We start from the raw sequence: 21,945 nt of genomic DNA on the forward strand, positions 1-21,945 counted from the left end.
ACATGAAATGCATGTGTTCCAAATAACGATATATTTTTTTAGCCTATACAGCTCTGATAAACAGACTTGAGCTGGGAGAGGTTTTTGCAGTTTATGCGGTGGTGGGAGAATGGGATTGCAGGCTGCTTGCACTTTCGACACATTTACAATACAAAAGACGCTGAAAGGAGAGGTGCGAGCGGATTTAAGGTGGGCTGGATTTACAAGTTTTTTCGTAAGGTTTGGTAATTCTAGTGTTAAAAGACAATGAGACTTAAATCTACCTTGTGGTCTCACTGTTACTACTCTACACTACTCTTCTTCTCAGCTTCCGCCTTTGTCATCACTGGAAAAGACATCCATCCATTTTCCAACCCGCTGAATCCGAACACAAGGTTACGGGGGTCTGCTGGAGCCAATCTCAGCCAACACAGGGCACAAGGCAGGGAACCAATCCCGGGCAGGGTGCCAACCCACCGCAGGACACATGCAGCTTATTCAAAAAGCAAAATATTGAAAAAGCTGCAGGCCAGGACCTTATTTCCTCTTCCACACTTAGGCACTGTGCAGACCAGTTCTCTATAGTATTTGCAGACATTTTCAACCAATCTCTGGATCTGTCCATTTTTCCTGTCTGCTTCAAGATCTCCACTGTCATTCCAGCTGCAAAAAATCAAACGTCACAGGCCTAAATGACTACAGACCAGTAGCTTTAACCTCTGTGGTAATGAAGACCTTTGAAAGTCTTATTCTGAATTACCACAAGAATGCTACAAAAGACATCACTCACATTATTAACAAAGCCCATCAGAGAATGCTCTTATTGCGTCAGATGAGGAAATTCAATCTCCCTCAAGCAATATTGGTCCAATTGTACACAGCCATCATCGAGTCCATTCTGACCTCATCTGTATCTGTCTAGTTTGGTGCTGCCCCTGTTCAGGCTAAGAACAACCTGCAACGCATCATCAAAGCCTGTGAAAGGATCTTTACTGTACAATGAAGTCCTATACAGTAAGAGTGCAGGGTGAGGAAGAGGGCTACAAAGATCATTGTTGATCCGACTCACTCAGGACATCACCTGTTTCAAAGACTTTCCTCCGGCAAACATTTTCATGAGTTGAAAGGTAAAAACAGGTCAAATAAGCAGTATTTTTTCATGTGCAGTTATTCTTACTAATTGGTATCTATGTATACCTGAACACTAGACTGCTTGGACATTTTAACTCTGTGTCTATTTTGTTGTATTAACCTCATATGCTGCATTATATTTTACAAGGGTGCTTCGCTCGCCTACCCCCGGCGTTTTGAACCCGTGCCCGCTGGTCAGCCGTAGTTTCAGACGCGCGTTGTAGGAGCTTGCGTTGTTTTGAACCTCTGCTTGCCCTGCTTCTGCGGTTTGAGACGCGCGTTGTAGGCGTATTTCCGTCAGTTGAGCTCGTTTGGTTTGAACCCGTGCCTGTTTTGCCTCCGCAGTTTTAGACGGTGGATAGGAAGTAAAGAACGCATTGTATGGTAAATCACAAAGATTTATTGGAATATCTGTGTATATACAATATCTGTAGTAAAGATGGTTTGTTGTCCTTGAATGAGTTTTCCTTAGTATTGGAGTATTTATAACTTTAACTTTAATGTCAGATGAAAGCTGAACTCATGAGAAGGCTACATAAAGTTGTCCATGTCCAAATACGCGCTCAGAGAGGTATATGCCAACTTTGTCAATGGTCTGTGCTTGGGATTTGTTGATTGTCATGGCAAATGCAGGTTTACTGGGAAATTGCCGTTGCCCATATTCTTTGGACATAATATAGCCCGTCGCGTTAACAGTGGTATCTGGTCTATTGTTTTGAAGTCGTGTGCGCAACTCCATTAGTTCTGCCTTGTTTAGCATTAGTAATATGGATAATGGATTGCAGTTACTATTAATACATAGCGTTTTCTGTGCTTGAATTGTTAAAAATGTATGACTGTAATGTGATGATTAACTTATGCTGTATAGTCTTCACGTGTGAAGATGACGAACCTTTAATACGGAGTGTTCGTTTATTCTTATTACCCATCAGGTGTTGTGCCTGTGTCTTGTGTGGTTGCACTGTTAATATTGCATCACTGTAATGTGATTTAAATATGTTGTGGAGTCCGTATTTGTGGGGTTTCTATATCATATCGTGTTTTTGCTTGCGGGTTATTAGAGGTGCGTGGATTATGCATGTGTAGTGTGTTTGCGTACTGTCTGGCGCTTTCTGTACTCCAATTGATTTGTGACCCTTTCTGGACTCCGTAGTCTGTCCTGTTTTACTATGGGGTGGCGTATTATGTCGGGTTTGATTTGTGAACCTTTCTCGACTCCGTATTCTGTCCCGTTTTACACTGGGGTTGGGCGCTGACTCCTGTTGTTTGTGTGGTTATGTCGTTCGTAGTCTCCATGGACTCAGTAGTCTGTGGGGGGGGTTTGTGTGGCACACCAAGCAGCACATTATTCCTAACTTTACTCCGCAGTAGTGCCACGCACAATTTGGCGGTGACGCCTGCGCCCTCACTACGCATTAGTGCCACTCACAATATGGCGGCAACGCCTGCGCTTTCCGTATTATGTCGGGTTTCACCATGCTGTGTAGGCGCCTTTGCCTTTCATACTTTCCCGTGCCTTCCGACGTGCGATGTAGGCGCCTGCACCTTCCGGGTCTGCCTCCGCTGTGTGGTGTGGACGTTTAACTGTCGTTGTTTCTGCCTTTATATTCTGTCCCTCGCTGTGCATGTGTTTCGTGCCTAGGTTTTTTTGAAGTTGTTGCATTTCAGTTTTCATTATCTGTAACCTGCTCTCCATGTGTTTGGCCCCGTTCTTTAACCTCTTTATGACGTTTTACTTTGTTTTCTACTCTGTCTTTTATTTCTGACCTCGCTTTATCCTGCTTGCGGCATGTCAGACGGTTCGTAGTCTCTCCCGTTTTGCTCTGGGGCAGGGCTTTGTGTGGCGCCTGCGCACGTTCGTAGTCTCTCCCGTTTCACTCTGGGGAGGGGGGCTTTGTGTGGCGCCTGCGCACTATGTCTCCTGCGTCCACGGGCAGGTCCTTGCGTCCATATCCGGTTTACCATTCTCATTTAGTAATATGGATCATTATATATTTTTTCTTCTTTTATTTATTAAGGATACTCTAAACAGGACTTTTAAGCCCGATACTGATCACCAATTTCATGTTACTTGATTGACCGATTCCAATACCACTTCAGATTTTTTTTTCTTTATCCCTTTAAAACACCTTTTACACTAATCTCAGCAAAACCAGACAAATAGAAGTATATTAAAGTGTATTTTTATAAATAAACTATAGACCATCTGTTAACTGTTCGTTTTATTTTGTAGGCTTATTGTTCAGTGACCATAAAATACTAAAATAAACAAAATTTCCTTAAAACACATACTAAAACATGTACAGAAATATCTGTCCATATTACATATGGCATAAAAGAAAATAAAATGCTTCTCATAATAACAAGCTGTCATACAGTTTATATTTTTCTGTAATGTATCTATCTGAAACAAGGCTTTATTAAAATCAATAGTTTCTACCATTCCTCTGATATATACCGGTATACTGTATATTCTCACACAGTCAATTAATTGATATTACCAATTCAACGCTGCTTAAATGTAAATTTATAAGCACTTAAATGTTTTAATCATTTTAAATCATTAACTGCACTACAGCTTTTTGCTGTTAAAATATACATTTACTCTATACTGGTGTGTTTTTTTTCTTCAGTGTATCAAGTACACATTCCTATTTCTTGAGGTATAATTATGAAATATGGATTACCATTTTAATTACGCAGTACTTATTTTTTACCAAAACTTATGCTGTATGACGAACAGCAACAAATAATGAACACAGTACGAATCTTAAAAAGAGTGTATTGTTTACTAAGCCCCAATTTCAAATTCGTCTTTATCTTTTCTTTTTCCAATTAAAAGTGCAAGCTGCTGCATTTTAAACAAACACGCTGTCAAAACTCAAGCAGTGCCCATTTTAATTCAAAGGACAAAAATAAATATCTGAATTCCATAAAGAAGCTTTTCTTGCCATTTGTTCAGTTGAACAGCAGGACTTTTCCAAGTACTTTTTTTTACAGTTTATTACACCACTTTCAACGCAAGGCTAATATACAGTGCATCCGGAAAGTATTCACAGCGCATCACTTTTTCCACATTTTGCTATGTTACAGCCTTATTCCAAAATGGATTAAATTCATTTTTTTCCTCAGAATTCTACATACACCACCCCATAATGACAATGTGAAAACAGTTTACTTGAGGTTTTTGCAAATTTATTAAAAATAAAAAAATTGAGAAAGCACATGTACATAAGTATTCACAGCCTTTGCTGTGAAGCTCGAAATTGAGCTCAGGTGCATCCTGTTTCTCCTGATCATCCTTGAGATGTTTCTGCAGCTTAATTGGAGTCCACCTGTGGTAAACTCAGTTGACTGGACATGATTTGGAAAGGCACACACCTGTCTATATAAGGTCCCACAGTTGACAGTTCATGTCAGAGCACAAACCAAGCATGAAGTCAAAGGAATTGTCTGTAGACCTCTGAGACAGGATTGTCTTGAGGCACATATCTGGGGAAGGTTACAGAAAAATTTCTGCTGCTTTGAAGGTCCCAATGAGCACAGTGGCCTCCATTATCCGTAAGTGGAAGAAGTTTGAAACCACCAGGACTCTTCCTAGAGCTGGCCAGCCATCTAAACTGAGCGATCGGGGGAGAAGGGCCTTAGTCAGGGAGATGACCAAGAACCCAATGGTCACTCTGTCAGAGCTCCAGAGGTCCTCTGTGGAGAGAGAAGAACATTTCAGAAGGACAGCCATCTCTGCAGCAATCCACCAATCAGTCCTGTATGGTAGAGTGGCCAGACGGAAAGGCACATGGCAGCCCGCCGTGAGTTTGCCAAAAGGCACCTGAAGGACTCTCAGACAATGAGAAAGAAAATTCTTTGGTCTGATGAGATAAAGATTGAACTCTTTGGTGTTAATGCCAGGAGTCATGTTTGGATGAAACCTGGCACCATCCCTACAGTGAAGCATGGTGGTGGCAGCATCATGCTGTGGGGATGTTTTTTAGCGGCATGAACTGGGAGACTAGTCAGGATAAAGGGAAAGATGACTGCAGCAATGTACAGAAACATTCTGGATGAAAACCTGCTCCAGAGCGCTCTTGACCTCAGACTGGGGCGACGGTTCATCTTTCAGCAGGACAACGATCCTAAGCACACAGCCAAGATATCAAAGGAGTGGCTTCAGGACAACTCTGTGAATGTCCTTGAGTGGCCCAGCCAGAGCCCAGACTTGAATCCGATTGAACATCTCTGGAGAGATCTTAAAATGGCTGTGCACCGACGCTTCCCATGCAACCTGATGGAGCCTGATGGAGCTGCAAAGAGGAATGGGCGAAACTGGCCAAGGATAGGTGTGCCAAGCTTGTGGCATCATATTCAAAAAGACTTGAGGCTGTAATTGCTGCCAAAGGTGCATCAACAAAGTATTGAGCAAAGGCTGTGAACACTTATGTACATGTGATTTCTAAGTTTTTTTATTTATTAATAAATTTGCAAAAACCTCAAGTAAACTTTTTTCACGTTGTCATTATGGGGTGTTGTGTGCAGAATTCTGAGGAAAAAAATGAATTTAATCCATTTTGGAATAAGGCTGTAACATAACAAAATGTGGAAAAAGTGATGCGCTGTGAATACTTTCCGGATGCACTGTATACCTATCACCTCTCGTTCACAGATAAAACAAGCTTCCACTTGCAGATCTTGGTTTACATTGCAGGAAGCAGTGCTGCAAAATAAAAATAAAATCAAATAAAGACTTGCGCTGGCTCAACTACCATAATACCGTGCATAAAGGAACTCTACAACTAAATTACCGTTGAGCTTAGAAAAGCAGGGGCTGAAAATACTGTTTTTTGTAATCAGCCTTTTTACTGATTACCAATCAAATCTTTTTTTTAACTGAAAAATCATCTGATTTCGATCAGCAGCCAATCCCTACATGCTGCACCAATACGATCATGACAAATTCCTAGTACGCATTAGTATACCTGGCCAATAAAGTGAATTCTGATTCGGATATCATGTGTAGCTTTTTCTTCAACTGAAGCACAAACAAGTTTAGTAAAACATTGAGGGCTACAGAGTGAGTGAGCCAGAGGTGGTTACTAAACTGACAAACTTGTGATTCCGTAAGGATACTTGCTTATGGTATACTATTTTAGTCTAGAAAACTGTGGGAATAGCCACCATAGAGGCTGATTTACTCCAACTTCATCAATTTGCTGTTACTAAGGCTTGAGGGTATATAACTAAGCACCAGTTTTACTTTCCCCTCTAATTCTGCCTTACTAACAATGTCACAATTTACCTTTTACCCTACAGTATATTGGATTAATTAATGTCTTCCATGTTTGTTTATGCAGCACTGTACAAGCTAAATATGTTGTGGGAATTTTAAAGTGGCGGAGTGGTGGCTCTGAGGCTAGGGATCTGCACTGGCAATCGGAAGGTTGCCGGTTCGAATCCCGTCAATGCCAAAAGGGACTCTGCTCTGTTGGGCCCTTGAGCAAGGCCCTTAACCTGCAATTGCTGAGTGCTTTGAGTAGTGAGAAAAGAGCTATATAAATGCAAAAAAATTAATTAAAAAATTAATATGCTTGAAAAATAAACTGCTAGAATTTTTTTTTAAACTAGCAAGCAGTAATATTCTAAATTTGAAACAAGTCACCTTTAAAAGAAGGCATATATTAAAATCAACAAAATTCCAGATGTACAATTATCTTCCTACTAGACAAAGAGCCCGTTTCGACAACGTAAGATGAAACGGGCACAAGTGGAATAGTAATAAGTATAAGCACCACAAACCTGATATAGGTGTATTGAATGAATGCGTAATTGAATCAGAATGCGTAATTAGACCTTGAGCTGTAGTCGAAATCGCCTTTCAGGCCTCTAGAGTTTAATCGAAGTCGCCTTTCTCTTTGAATTTTCGCGGTCGTAAATCCGCCGCGATGTCGGTTTCGTAAGGTTTTTTGGGCAGCAGCGCAGAAGGCGACTGCGCATTCGGCTTCAGACGTGCACAGAAAGCGACTGCACATTCGGCTTCGGACGGACGTGAGTGAGTGAGGAGGCTGGCGAATTATGTATTAAGATTTGCACAAGGTAAAATGAATGAATATTTTCAAAATATGTATAAATAGTGCCCTATATAGTTTTGGGGACAACACATTTTTCCTTGATTTACACCATTGCTCCATGGTTTAAAATTACAAATCAGACAATTCAGATGGGATTAATGTGCACATTGCAGATTTTAAATTTAAGGGTATTTGCATACACTTCAGTCACACCATGCAGAAATGACAACACTTTTATACATACACACCCCACCCCCCATTTCGGGGGCACCATAATGTTTCGGACAATTGACGTCACAGGTGTTTTTGATGACTCAGGTGTGTTTCATTGCTTCATTAGTAAGATACCTAGGCTTGCTTCTACCCTTTGGAGTCTGTAGTTATAAGGCATCATAAAACAGGAATACAGAGGAAATGGAAAGATTACATTTTGCAAAAAAGTACTTAAAAGAGCCTGCAGAATTCTGGAAAAAGGTCTTGAGGACAGATGAGACAAAGATTAACCTGTATCAGAGTGACAGCAAGACATATATATTATCAGCTCAATTTTACACTAAATGCTTCAAACTCATTGGACAGTGTTTCATCCTACAATAAGATAATAATACCAATAATACTGCTAAGGCAACACAGGAATTTCTCAAAGCTAAAAAAAATGGAAAATTCTTGAATGGCCAAACCAGTCACCCGATTAAAATCTAATTCAGCATGCATTCCACATGCTGAAGAGAAAACTTAAGGGGACAACCCCCAAATCAAGCAAGACCTGAAGATGGCTACATTAGAGGTTTGGCATCACCAGAGAAGATACTCTGAACCAGGTGATGTCTATAAATCACAGACTTCAAGCAGTTATTGCATGCAAGTGATATGCAATAAGGGACTAAATATGACTACTTTAATATACCTGCCATTACTGTGTCCCAAACATTATGGTGCCCTGATATGGCGGGACAATGTGTAAAAAGTGTTGTCACTTCTAAATGTGCATGAAATGACCAAAATATATGCAGACACCCTTAAATTAAAGTCTGCAATATGCACTTTAATCACAACAGAATTGTCTGATTTATAATTTTAAACTGTGGAGCAGAAATCAACAAAAAATGTGTCTTTGTCCCTAACATTATAGAGGACACTACGTATTCTTGTGTAAAAAGACTTGATTAAAATATTGTTAAGAAAGCAGCAACTTCATCAGGTGTTGTCACTGGTATGTTTGTATATTTAGGTTTTGTTCAGACTCTATTGTAGTATAGTATGACTGCTTTATTCTATTTATTCTAACAAACACCTCTGCTATTGTTTATTGACAATTTCTGCATCATATCTGGACAACACAAGGTACAGTACATCCTCAAACCACAATTAATAGCAACATATGTATGAATGCACTGATATGGATCATGCTCAGTGTAAAGCTTATGCCCAAGCAACCATATTGACTGCAGACTAGTAATGAACATCCACATTGTACACAAAGAAATTCAGTGTAATCAATCACTGTCTTACTCATTTCACAAGTACAGTAACCTGAACCCCACTCTTAAACTTTTTTGCCAGAATTCAACTAATACATAATGTGATTGGCATGCTCCGATCAGGTTTTTTAAGGCCGATACTGATCACCGATTTCATGTTACTTGACCGTCCAATTCTGATTCTGACTTTTTTCCCCCCTTTATTCATTTAAAAAACCTTTTGCACTAAGCTCCAGCATAACCTGATGCATAAAGGCCTTATGTTATATATTAAGGTGTATGTTTATAATTAAACTATAGACCACAGGTGTTAACTGTTCATTTTTTATTAACAAAATGAAATATTCAATAGGCATTTTACTCAGTGACCATAAAAATACTAAAATAAATAACATTTCCTTAAAATACATACCAATAAAATATGTACACAAACATTTATTCATAATACATATGGCATAAAAAGAAAATAAAATGCTTCTCATATTACAATATGTCATATTTTTAATTTTTATAAGTAATGTACCTACCTAGAACAAGGCTTATTAAAAAAAAAAGTAACTTTCACCATTTGTCTGACAACAAAATTATTATTCATTAAAATCTAGTCTAATTCCCAAGAATTTCCTGGTGTTCTGGCACATTTTGTACCCATCAAGTAATCCTGCACTTCCACTTTCATCCACAGTTCCCCATTTCATGACAGGAGAGCGGCACACTTAAGCACATCCAGTTAGCATCTTTTAATTTTGTTTTTGGCTTTACCAGCATTTGATGTTTGAAATTTGAACAAGTAATGGAAAAAATTGGGTATAAAATAAAACAGAAATCCAAGCAGCAATGACAAAACAGCAGCACAACAAACTATATAGCAGTGTTCATCCACCATTTTAAAAGAGAATGGCCCAATGGCTCACATGCCACCTATTAAACAGAAATGGGCATTTGATCTTAAAAAGTGAATACTGTATGCAGGTTTTATGAATTAAAGTTGCAATGAAGCTCTGGAGCTTTACGCTCCTTAAGAGTGACTACAACTGAGCAGCATTTGATTGCTTATTAATTCTTGGACTGTAATGCAAAAAACAGCAAGTATAATTTCTGAATCTTTCAAGAAGTAATAATATCTGAGAAGACCTCCATTTAGAAATGAGTACTTATGATGTTCACGTGCTATGTCATTCCTATGGTAGAATATCAGCATGAAAATGTTTAGTTGAACTCAAAAATATTTTAATAAACAGAAAAAAGTCTTCAGCATTTGACATAAAAGAATAAAACTTGGCTACAAAAGACAAAAAATTATGAATTCACTTATTATATAATGATCTTACAGATATTTTTTATACCTAACATTCTTAATAATTTCATGTTAGATATGGAAGGCCTGTGGCAGTCTAATACTTTCCTATTCAATTATATTTCTCAAAATAATGTATAAAATATTTTATAATATGAAAATTTCTCAAGTCATGCACTTTAAGGTAACACTGAAAAATATACAGGTACTTTGGGTGGGGAAGTACCACTACAGGTTGAAAAAATGATCAATTCAAGAGTCCTACTTCTCAAAAATAAAGTCAGAAAGTAAAGCATATGATTTTTCCCCAATCCGATTTAAATTAACTTTCAATGAACTGTGTTCTTTGCTTTATCCCTGATTATACAATATACACATCATAAAGGAGAAATACAAGCACTATGACAACACAAATTGGCTATGTTTCTTACTGAGACAGTTCATGTAGACAGTATTTTCTAACGTATCTCTACAAGCTTGGCACTACAGCTATATGGGTCTTCCCATCATTCAAAACAATGCTTTCTTTGGGAATTTTAGATATTTAAAATTTGATACAGACTAGATTTGAAATGCCACAAGTTAATCTCCACAAAAACTGCATACTGCTAAAGAGAAACTAAAAGTTGTAGAGCTTACTACAGTAACAGTGAAAGGCACTGCAGCATTTCAAGAAACAACAGAACTACAAAATCCATTCTGCATATTTAATGGAAAAACAATGAAAACTTGCACAGTTTTATATATAATATGAATTCTGATATCAGGCTTCATTGAAAATGTTTATGGTAACCAAAATTAATTGGAAGTACCTGAGGGAATGGACACCACAAAGTATATTTTATTTATGTTTCAAGTCCAGAGAACCATGATGATGATCTAAAACTTAAGTAGACACTTAAAATAGACTAAACTCAACTAGTCTTTTGTACATAATTGATATAATCTGAGAGACAAAGGCATTATTGAAAGTTAATGGGCAGTACTATTCTCCTCTTTTTCTAAAAATTCAAAAATATTAACAGGCTTGGTTTTGTGTACAGCTCTGTATTTATATTATACTAACTGCTGGATGACAACAGGAAAGCTGTGGTTCACCCACTTCAAAAGTGTACCAAGTGAATTACTGAAAAAAATGTTAAATTTAAAAAAAATAATAATTTTAATTATTCTGTAATTTATTACATTTTCACTGAACAGCTAGGTAAATTGGACTGCCACTTTGACATCTAAATAAACAGGTTAAATATTTGGATTTACTGCTATTTATAGGAATGCTATTATAAAATGACATATGCAACGGAAGCAGCTAACTACTGTGCAAATACTGCATGTTTTTTTATATGAATAGGTGTGTATACATCTACAATATACATACGTATACAATACACACATGCGCAAATACATCTGTATATAATAAAACACAAACAGTACCTAACTTGTTACTCATGTGAAATATTCCATTACATTACTGTAAATATGCTGATATGTATGAGTACAATATAAATTAATATAAAAAAGGATACAATTTAGAAAAAAAAAACCAGCTAGCTTGGAAAGGTGTGAGGACTGGTCTGCATTTTATGGATGTAAGAGTGTTGCAAAAAGTGAACAGACGAGCTCTTAGACGTGTGCTTTGAACCTTACAAACAGTACAGAGGGTAGTCTTTCTGATGTCTCATATTTTATATAATAAAACAGAATGGAAAAAAAACAAAAAAATAAAATTCGGAGACAGTGGCAGAACGTGACATAGCTATTACGGCTGTCAGATCGAATTTCACTATTCGAGTATGATTCAAATATATCTAAAAAAAGATATTGTTCAAAAGCAAACGCTGACATTTGATTGTAAAAGAATGGTAGTGTTACCAGCACAAGTTTTGGCATGTTACTCCAAACACGTTATGCAAAGTTGCATATTTTACTGATTCGTTTTTGTACTTCATTTCCACCATCGCCTTTCATACCTGTAAATGGTTAGCTTATCTTCTTCAGTAAAACATACAGCCAGACCCCTTCACAATGTAGTGGTTTTCTTCCCATCCCAATGCTCTGCACTTTGATCTACAAATGTACTCGAAGCAGTTTTTCTGAACACTTTTTCTGTGCTTTAAATGTATCATTTGCATCTGATTCTGTCCCATTCACTCTTGAACCTGAGATTCCGGACTGTTGTTTAATACTGACACCTTCTCATTAGAGAGATTCCGGACTGTTGTTTAATGCTGACACCTTCTCATTAAAGCAAATGGAAAATAAGTGTCATAATTCTGATTTTCCTTTTATTACTACTCTTTAAATCCCCAACTTTAAACAGCCCAGTCAATAAAAACACCTTGTCCCACAATTAAGCTATGTCTTATGTGGCTGCTGCACATAAAATGCCTAAAATAAAGAGGCATAATTAAAAATATTCAGGCCATCTTTACTACCATATTGCTACATCTGTAAAAAGAAATAAAAGAAGACAGATTGTGGGACCCTGACATGATAATATAAATGACCTTTTTTTTGGGTGATATCACAGGTGCCAACTGGCTTTTTATTCATATTGTTTGCCTTCAACCTGCATGTCTGTCTCGTCTGCTTTTTTGCTTTGCTTGCTGTCTTCACCCTGTTGCTGTCTTATTATCTATACAGTATTCCTCCTAATCCAGTGGTTCTCAAACTGTGGGGCGGGCCCCCCTAGGGGGGCACGAAGATGTGAAAAAAAAGAAAACAAGAATTGAATATATCCATCCATCCATTTTCCAACCCGCTGAATCCAAACATGAAAAATACATCTATTGAAACCAAAACAAATTAACTTAAACTACATTCTGATACTAGAAAAATAAATATAGAGTTAGATAAATGTCGATAAAAGTAGGTATAATAAAATATGCATCTATGATACATCATTAATTTAAAAAGGACAAATTTGTATTAGTGGGCTCCTTTCAAAAAAAACGTTAGTGGGGCGCAATTAAAACTGTTATGAAAACTCGGGTCGCAAATACTTAAAGGTTGAGAAACTGTCCTCATCTAAAACTTCTCTGCCTATGCTGGCTTCTCACAATATGTTTGCACAAGTGCTGTAAGTGAGACATTTGCAAATCAATACATGATTTGAAGATGCATAAGGTAAAAAAAAAAAATTAAATAACAGTTACCAGAGCACCATTAGGATTTTTTTTGTTTGCTTTTGTTGTGGCTGCCAGGGTGGCTGTTACCATAATAATAAAATATAAACAAAGCATGTAGAAACGTGCATGCAAGTTGGAATATATTTAAATATTTACTTATTTTATGTGAATATTCAAAGTTAATTGTTTGTTAATTTGATAGCCTTAACTTCTATTAACCCTTCTCACAGATCTGGCTCTGTCAGGCATCAAGAAAAATGGGCAAGCATGACTATGCTGGAGAGTCAACAAGCGATTGTTAAATGTGACATAGGCAGCAGTTTTCAGTAGTTATACTGACACAATCAGCGACTGCAGTCGACTAATCTAATATATCCTACAGCCTAGAAGCTCCTGCTTAATTCAAACTTAATCTCTTAGAAAGAAAGCATAAATTATGAGATGGTAATCCAAAAAATCCACCATCCAAATCTTTCTTGATGTGCTAATTTTGAATCCAACATATAGACAAAAAATTACAAACGTAAATGTTTCGTGCACAGTCAGCATTTATTCTGGAAAAAAAATCAACTATTTTCTTTGTAAACAAAGATGCAAACCAGTTTGGAATTTATGAATCATTACACTTCATATAAATTTGTATAGCAAAAAAATTATTCACTTTGTATAAAAATGACAGATTAAGCAGAAAACAATCACATAATCACATTTCATACTTGCAGGATATCCCATAAATCTACAGGTAAACTTTTGGGTCGAGTGCACAACTTAAGAAGTTTGACCAATGACAGGATCATCCAATATCTCATTTTTTTTTTTTTTTTTTTTTAATTTAGAGACGTCATGCTTTCCATTTTAACTACATGATTTGACTTTTAGAACACATAACTGATTGTCTGAATAAGTGATTATTTCAATCTTATCAATGCTTTTTGAGAATTTAAAAAACGAGGATTAGGCTTCCATTTCCATCTCTGCTCGAAACTAAAGCGGTTTAATTCCCTTTGCTTTCAGAGGAGGATAGTCCTACAAAGAGCACAGTGACAAATACACACAAGAACAAGTGAGCACAGCTACTGGGCTGCTCTTTCTTTATCGGACAGTTGCTGTGATGAGATGTGTACAAATGTAATTTAGTGAATTATTACAAAAATGGTGAATCCTCTGTACATTGTAATGTTATTTGCTTTAGGTTTTGTGCCTTATGATAATATTCTTGATTCTTCCAATAAGTTTGAAAATACTTTAAAAAATATGACAAAAGGGAACAGAAAATAATATTTTTGTTGTATTAATACCTTAAAAACAATATAATTGCATATGGACTTGTTTGTGATATATGTGTGTAATAAGAGAACCCATCCCTTTAAGAACACTGTAAATACAGAAGGAAACAAATGTATTTTATGTTGATATATTAATGCCTTTGTGTATGGACTTTAATGTATACTGTGTGTACTAAGTAAGGCCACAATATTGCTCAGAGTGCTGTCCAATTTGAAGCTGGAAGATAGACTGGAAAAAAAAAACACACCTGCTATGGAGACCATTTGAAAAGCACAGCGTTAACCAAGTGATTCGACCAGCAAAGAGGTGCTTCTATGCATACAATTAATCATTAAAAATTGTGTTAAAAAGATTTGACTCTGAAAATTATATACAAATACATTATTCCAGTATCTATCAAAGCCATCCAAATTTTCATTATAATTTGACATGAATCTTTGGCCACAGCATGCACTCCTATGTCCAAAACAAGATGTTCAACTTAATCGCCACCTGCAACAATACCAACATATAGACAGGTGCCACTTTTAGACTTGTTGTGACTGATTTGCACAGTACAGGTACCCTTTAGTTAGATGAGTTTGTTGTCCTTCATTTGCACATGGTGTTCCTGCTTCCATAATGTTTTGTTACAGTACATATACATGTTTTATTTTCAGTAAAGAAAACTAATCCCAAGGGAGGATGTAGAGCTGGGTGTATAGATAGATAAATTCAAGTTGGGGACAAATAAAATCTAAGACTTTATAGAAAGAAGCTCAAGAAAAAAAAAACTCTCTGCCCATTTTTCATGCAGGAAATTTTCACCTCCCTCTTATGTCAGGAGGCATTTTTCATGCCACAACCCTTTAGTCAAATGATGCACTTGGTTACTCTTTTCTGAACAGCTTCAATATCTTTCTCATAGAGTGGTGACTAGAAATAACAATTTTATTCCAGATACTTATCACTAGGGCATTACACAGTCAAGCATAACCTCCCTTTATGTATATTCAACAATTTTTACAATGAAACCTAACACTTTATTTTGCTTTTATAGTTGTTTCTGGCTAAACAATAAAGTTGTGTTACAGTAAACCCCAAAATCCCTTTAAATGGATGCCTTCTGCAATTGAGGGTTACTCATCTTGAATTTATAACATATATTCAGTTTGTCTATGTTAGATTAGATTAGAAAAACTTCATTAATCTCAAGGGGAAATCCAGATGCATACAGAAGCAGCAGAAACATAAAACCATGGACAAATAACAGCCAATCAATCAGTCAAACAATATATATACTTTATAGAAAAATATAATATAAATATGCATTTGTCAACATTAAACTGCATTTTCAAATGCTCACTCAGTTTTGAAGATTGTTCCTTTATTGTTTTTGTTGCCTCCTAAGAATTTGATCTTTTCCATTTTTAATCTCATCTTTAAATTGCATTAGTCTTCCAACTATATCATGATGTATGTCACTGATATAAATCAAAGAATAATGATGTAAGGAGGGATCCCTGATGGACTTCATTGATGTTTTCACTCCTTGCGGAAAACAACAACTGAAGCTGGTCAGAAAGCATGTCAGACAGAAACTAAGCTTCACGTTGATTTATACAACATTAGAAATGCAGTAGCATATCTGATTGCACTACATTTGCTTCAAAATTGGGAAGTAAAAATGTCATTGTACTTGATAAACATGGCAACAGTCAAACTACAAACCTAAAAATAATTTAATGCATCTTTGTATTTTGAGCATACTCTATGAAATAAAAATTTCAAATCTACCAATTAACCATCATTTTATGCTCATTTATTTTCTTTAACAAAAAGAAAAAATCCCTGCAATGACTGGTTGCAGATCTTTTACCTCCTTCCATAATTCGCACCCCATTACCTGGAATGATACTTCAAGTATGAACACTACTGAACCGGAAAACTGTCAGGTTACTCTGGCATGTGTAAACAAGCCAATCTTAATGCGTTCCTAGGGTGGTTATCTTGGGAATTTCCTTGGTCATACATGAGAAATTATCATCAGGAAAATGAGGCATACTGACATTTTTGTTAGACACCACTATGTGCATGAGGAATATGCAAGTACATTCAAGCATGGTCTTTAATGAAAAATCTCAGATTTAAATGTTTTATGCACAGATGGCACTTACTCAAAAAACAGTTTACATTTTACAAAGAAAATTCCAAAGAATAAATGTTAAGATAATAAATGGCACTTGAAATGTAGTTCTACTTAAATGAATTTTTAATCCAAGGCATGCTCTAGCAGGGTTTGTAGAGGCAGAAATGGCATTTGAAACTCCGATTACAGCTTTGTTCAATTCTGTAAAGAAATGAGTGGTTTCAAAAAAATAGCTGTCTAGCTTTTTCACTTATAAAGACTGAAATTTTATAATAAATTTGACAGGGTGATGGGACCAGACAGAGTTGTATACAGTACTTAATTTTACTACAAAACTTGAGTATCTGATTACTTCACATAAGTTTACAGTCTACAGCAACCAAAAAATGAAGTGCTCAGTTAAAATTACTTGTTATAATGCTATATGAAAAGTGTTGTATAGTTAAATACAGGCTAATTTTAAAATAACACAGTTACACTGTCAGGTAAACTAGGAGATTGATCGCTCTGTCACTTTAGCAAAGATAACATCAATGTGTAACCTAATTAGTTAGGATGTACATAAATTGAAGACAAATATTTTAAAGGCTGCCATGATTACTTGCCACCACGCAAGTAGCATCTGCCTTTATTTTAGCAGTAATCCAGATTAACAGAACAGTGGCAAAATAGCATCACTTCACTTTAACTTTATTTAAAGCTAATTTATGATATTCAGATTCAACTGTTTTGACATTTGAAACAATACGTCTTGCAGAGGTGGATGTCTGTGTATCTGTTATGAATAATAAAATGGTGCCTAAGAATATGTAAACAAACGGATCTGAGGCTAAAGAAAAAACAAAGCTTGCAAAACCCAATATCATACTAACATAAAAATGACAGGTAAACATTTAACAACCCTTAACAGAACTCAGAGGGTTAAATAAACCAGTTGCTTAAATGATGACAACTGTGAATTAAAGCAGCGCTTACAGACACACGGAAGTAAGGCAACAATGTGAGTCTTTCTATTACTAGTCGAAAGCCCCGCACGTGGAGTAAAAGATCTTCAATATATTTGAGCGCTCCGTCAAGTACAACCGGTCTCAGTGTTTCGGGTCTGTCTCTCTCCCACGATGTGTGCATTAATTACTGGCAGGACATACACGACGATACAATGCAAACCGGACGTAACCACAATAACTCGTATGTCTGACGTGAAGCTATGAAAACTGAAGGTTACGGGCGTTTTACCGTTAGCTCTACCTGAACTTTTTTCTCAATTATGATAATCTATACATTTCAAAATTAATTGCTCCGGAGCTGACTAACAGATAAGCCGATTCTGTAACATTAGTTTTAACCAGTTAATCCTTCGCTCGCCATAACTAGTTTCATGTTAGCAATAACGCTTTGTTTGTATTTCACTACACGAATAAAGCATGTAAACAGAGAAATATATTCCAATCACTCATCAGGACTTGACCACATTCATCATTACTATTAACCATACACGTTCTTTGGCTCAAGCTGCTAAACAATAGGCACACGGGCCTAGTTCCGTCATAATATAGGTTACAACAAAACACTTCTGAACCGATTATTCTAATATACCTTGTTAAGACCGGAACGTGAAATTTATTGTTTTCTTAAAACTGTAAGAAACTTCACGTCGTTGCCTTGGTATCCATGACCCAACTCGCTTCTCAACTGATCGGAGTTAGTGTTTAGATAAGTAAGTCGAGGCCCGGCCATGTTAAGCCAAACAGGAACTCAACCTGGCGAGGCAGAACCAGATTCTGGCAGCAGAACACTGGAAGAACCAGCCCGAGAATCGGATCAGTCCAAGCACTACATTTTAAACACACAAACTCTAAGAAAATGGAAATCGAAGAAAATACGCAGACACATACCGTGATATCCCGAATGCCGCTACAGTGTAATTCGGTACTCAAACAGTTAAATTAAGAAGTATTTAATTGAACTGAAGAGTCAATTAATTCGTCGCTTTGTCTTCTCTGCAGTTAGCACTCAGCAGCGGCGCTGTACGTCGGAGGACGTAGGAAACGTGCTTTGTGACGTCACTGGGTGTAAGGACTTTCAAAATGGCGACTCACGGTGTAGCAAAGAGGAAGTGCTGTACTGTACTTTGCGATCTTTAGCTCAAAGAGCGAATTGTAACTGCGTCAATCAAATACGTTGGTGGAGTTTGGAAAGAAGAATGATATTCCTATGGACACCTATCATTTGAAATCTATTTTGAGATGTGTTCGTCTTCGGACAAGGCGAAGTGCGTACGGGGTTTCTTATTTCGGTCAGTCGAACAGGGGCGAGCTGTAATATCATGGGTGGGGCAAAATAAATGTACGAGGTGTGGTTACGCCTAGCCATAGAGACTCCGTTTGGACGCCGTTGTTTGAACGTTAAAATTATATCGTTTAAAGCCGTTTATAATTATAATTGTATTATTTCATTTATTATACCGTGTCTCTCTTCGTTTCGCGTATCTGTACGGTTCAATGTAAATGGTAGTTTCGAACAGTTGTGTAACTGACGGAACTGTTGTATTAACATCATTATCACCAGGAAGTGGCTTTAATGAAGTGAAACTCTGTGTATATAATTAATAGTTGAAAGTGTATGCTTCATCGGGTTGCTCTGTGTCGGTAGATTGCAGGTTGAAGCTTGAGCCAAGGTGCGTACTAAAATGTCGAGAGGATGAATAATCATGTATTTCAGGAGGGAAAACTGCTGCTAATCAATGTTTGTATCGCTATTAAATGTAATATATTAATAACACAATTCTGTAGTCTACCGGAAACTTTATGGCTCAGAACTGCCAAGGAACATAGGGAAGTGCTGTGTGTTTTTTCTCATTAAAGTTGCTAAATTAGAAATGCCTTGACTTTATGGTTATTGGTGATAGTCATTTCTTTTAAATCTGCAGATTTTATAAATCTCGGTTGTATAGCATGCTTTCCGGGGATTGTACTCATGCAGGCAGAGATAAATTGTATCTCTGGAAAACAGCCATGAAAATTAATCGGAGCCACTTTCAGATTACCCTTTGTCCAAGATAACTGAGATACTTTTGGTCCTGCTGTGACATTTGAACCATTATTTTGTGAAGTTGTGTGTTTGTCACTTTTATCATTTTAACACTGTTACTGGGATACAGTATATATGAAAAAAGTACACAATCTGTGGAGTTTCTCCTGCCCATTTGACCCATAGTATAAAAATGTATTGTAGTGATATTGCTGCTCACTATTTCTGTACTCTTAACTTTGTGGTAACAAAGAATCCAAAAGCCAAAAATGAAGACTTGGTAAAAATCCAGTCAGAGCAACAGCCTACAGAGAGGTAACATTGTGACATCCACTTTAATAAAACGACAAGTGTCTGTCTGGATAACTCTGTGATTCTAGCAGGTGGACCATCATAAACACGGCTTTAACGAATTCCATACAAAATAGCATGTAACAGAGACATATGCAATGTATTTGTCATTTGAGTAGGTGGTGTATCATAAATATTTGTAGTAATGCATTTTATTACTACAAATGTTTGATGCACCATCTTTTGGAATGACAAATGCAGTGTATTTTATTGCTGCCTGCTTTACAAAATATACTGCTCTAAAAAATTAAAGGAGCACTTTTTAATCACAGTATAGCATCAACTCAATTAAACTTATGGGATATTGATCTGGTCAGTTAAGTAGCAGAGGGGGTTGTTAATCAGTTTCAGCTGCTTTGGTGTTAATGAAACTAACAACAGGTGCTCTAGAGGAGAAACAATGAGACAACCCCCAAAACAGGAATGGTTTAACAGGTGGAGGGCACTGACATTTTTCCCTCCTCATCTTTTCTGATTGTTTTTTCACTAGTTTTGTATTTGGCTACAGTCAGTGTCAATACTGGTAGCATGAGGCGATACCTGGACCCTACAGAGGTTGCACAGGTAGTCAAACCTCTCCAGGATGGCACATTGCCAAAAGGTTTGCTGTGTCTCCCAGCATAGTTCCAAGGGCATGGAGGAGATTCCAGGAGACAGGCAGTTACACTAGGAGAGCTGGACAGGGCCGTAGAAGGTCCTTAACCTATCAGCAGGACTGGTATCTGCTCCTTTGGGCAGAGGAACAGGATGAGCACTGCCGGAGCCCTACATAATGACCTCCAGCAGACCACGTGAATGTCTCTGACCAAACAATCAGAAACAGACTTCATGAGGGTGGTCTGAGGGCCCGATGTCCTCTAGTGGGTCCTGTGCTCACTACCTGATGCCGTGGAGCTTGATTGGCATTTGCCATAGAATACCAGAATTGACAGGTCTACCACTGGTGTCCTGTGCTTTTCACAGATGAGAGCAGGTTCACCCTGAGCACATGTGACAGATGTGAAAAGGTCTGGAGACGCCGTGAAGAATGTTAGGCTGCCTGTAACATTGTTCAGCATGACTGGTTTAGTGATTGTCTGAGGAGGCATATCCATGGAGGGACGCACATACCTCTACAGGCTAGACAATGGCACCTTGACTGCCATTAGGTATCGGGATGAAATCCTTGGACCCATTGTTAGACCCTATGCTGGTGCAGTGGGTCCTGGGTTCCTCCTGGTGCATGACCATACCCGGCCTCATGTGGCAAGAGTATGCGGGCAGTTCCTGGAGAATGAAGGAATTGATTGACTGGCCCCCACCCTCACCTCACCTAAATCCAATAGAACACCTCTGGGACATTATGTTTCGGTCGATCTGACACCACAAGGTTGCACCTCAAACTTTCCAGGAGCTTATTGATGGCCTGGACCAGATGTGGGAGGAGATCCCCCAGGACATCAACCTTTGTCTCATTAGGAGCATGCCCAGATGTTGTTAGGCATGCATACAAGTACGTGGGGGCCATAACAAACTACTGAGTATGGTTCTGAGTTGCTGCAATGAAATTTTAGCAAAATGGACTAGTCTGCCACATCATTTTTTCACTTTGATTTTCGGGGTGTCTTTGAATTCAGCCCTCTGTAGTTTGATCATTTTCATTTCCATCAAACGATGTGGCATCCTTTCGTTCCTAACACATTACCCAGTCCACATCAGTATAGATATCCAGCATTATTTTTCTCCCATTGAGATCTGATGTGTTTTAATTTTTTGAGCAGTTGTATGTATATGTGTATAATACACAGAGACAGGTGTAGAGAGAGAGAGGGAGGGAAAGTCATGGCCATGCACTTAGCACAGTGTTTCTTCTTTTTGGTACTGGGAGGATGTCCCCCGTCAAATTAAGAGCAATCATTAGAGCCACTGTGAGGTTGGTTTCCCGTTCAGCAATCTATCACGATCGTCAGAGTAGCAACCCACTACCAATATAAGCAATAGTAATTTGTGACCCACCGACCCAAGGTAAGTGGTTCCACCTCTGGGCAAGAGGGGCACTGTTGCTAACTGCTTCCACCTTTCCTTCTGCAGA

General features: G+C 37.6%; 1 protein-coding gene across 2 annotated transcripts in view; it reads right to left on the minus strand.

Annotated features, from left to right (window-relative positions):
* The window catches only part of zbed4 (zinc finger, BED-type containing 4), a 32,538-nt gene extending 13,889 nt beyond the window's left edge, over positions 1-18,649 (minus strand). Inside the window, exon 1 of one of the 2 annotated variants that reach the window (XM_028812055.2) lies at positions 18,389-18,649. The gene's annotated coding sequence lies outside the window, so the exon portion shown is untranslated. Of the gene's footprint in view, positions 1-18,089; positions 18,239-18,388 lie in introns of those variants that run through there. The other variant, XM_028812063.2, reaches the window with a different exon arrangement.
* Between the last annotated feature and the right edge of the window lie 3,296 nt (positions 18,650-21,945).

The sequence above is a fragment of the Erpetoichthys calabaricus genome, chromosome 1, assembly GCF_900747795.2.
Source record: "Erpetoichthys calabaricus chromosome 1, fErpCal1.3, whole genome shotgun sequence".
NCBI lineage: Eukaryota > Metazoa > Chordata > Cladistia > Polypteriformes > Polypteridae > Erpetoichthys > Erpetoichthys calabaricus.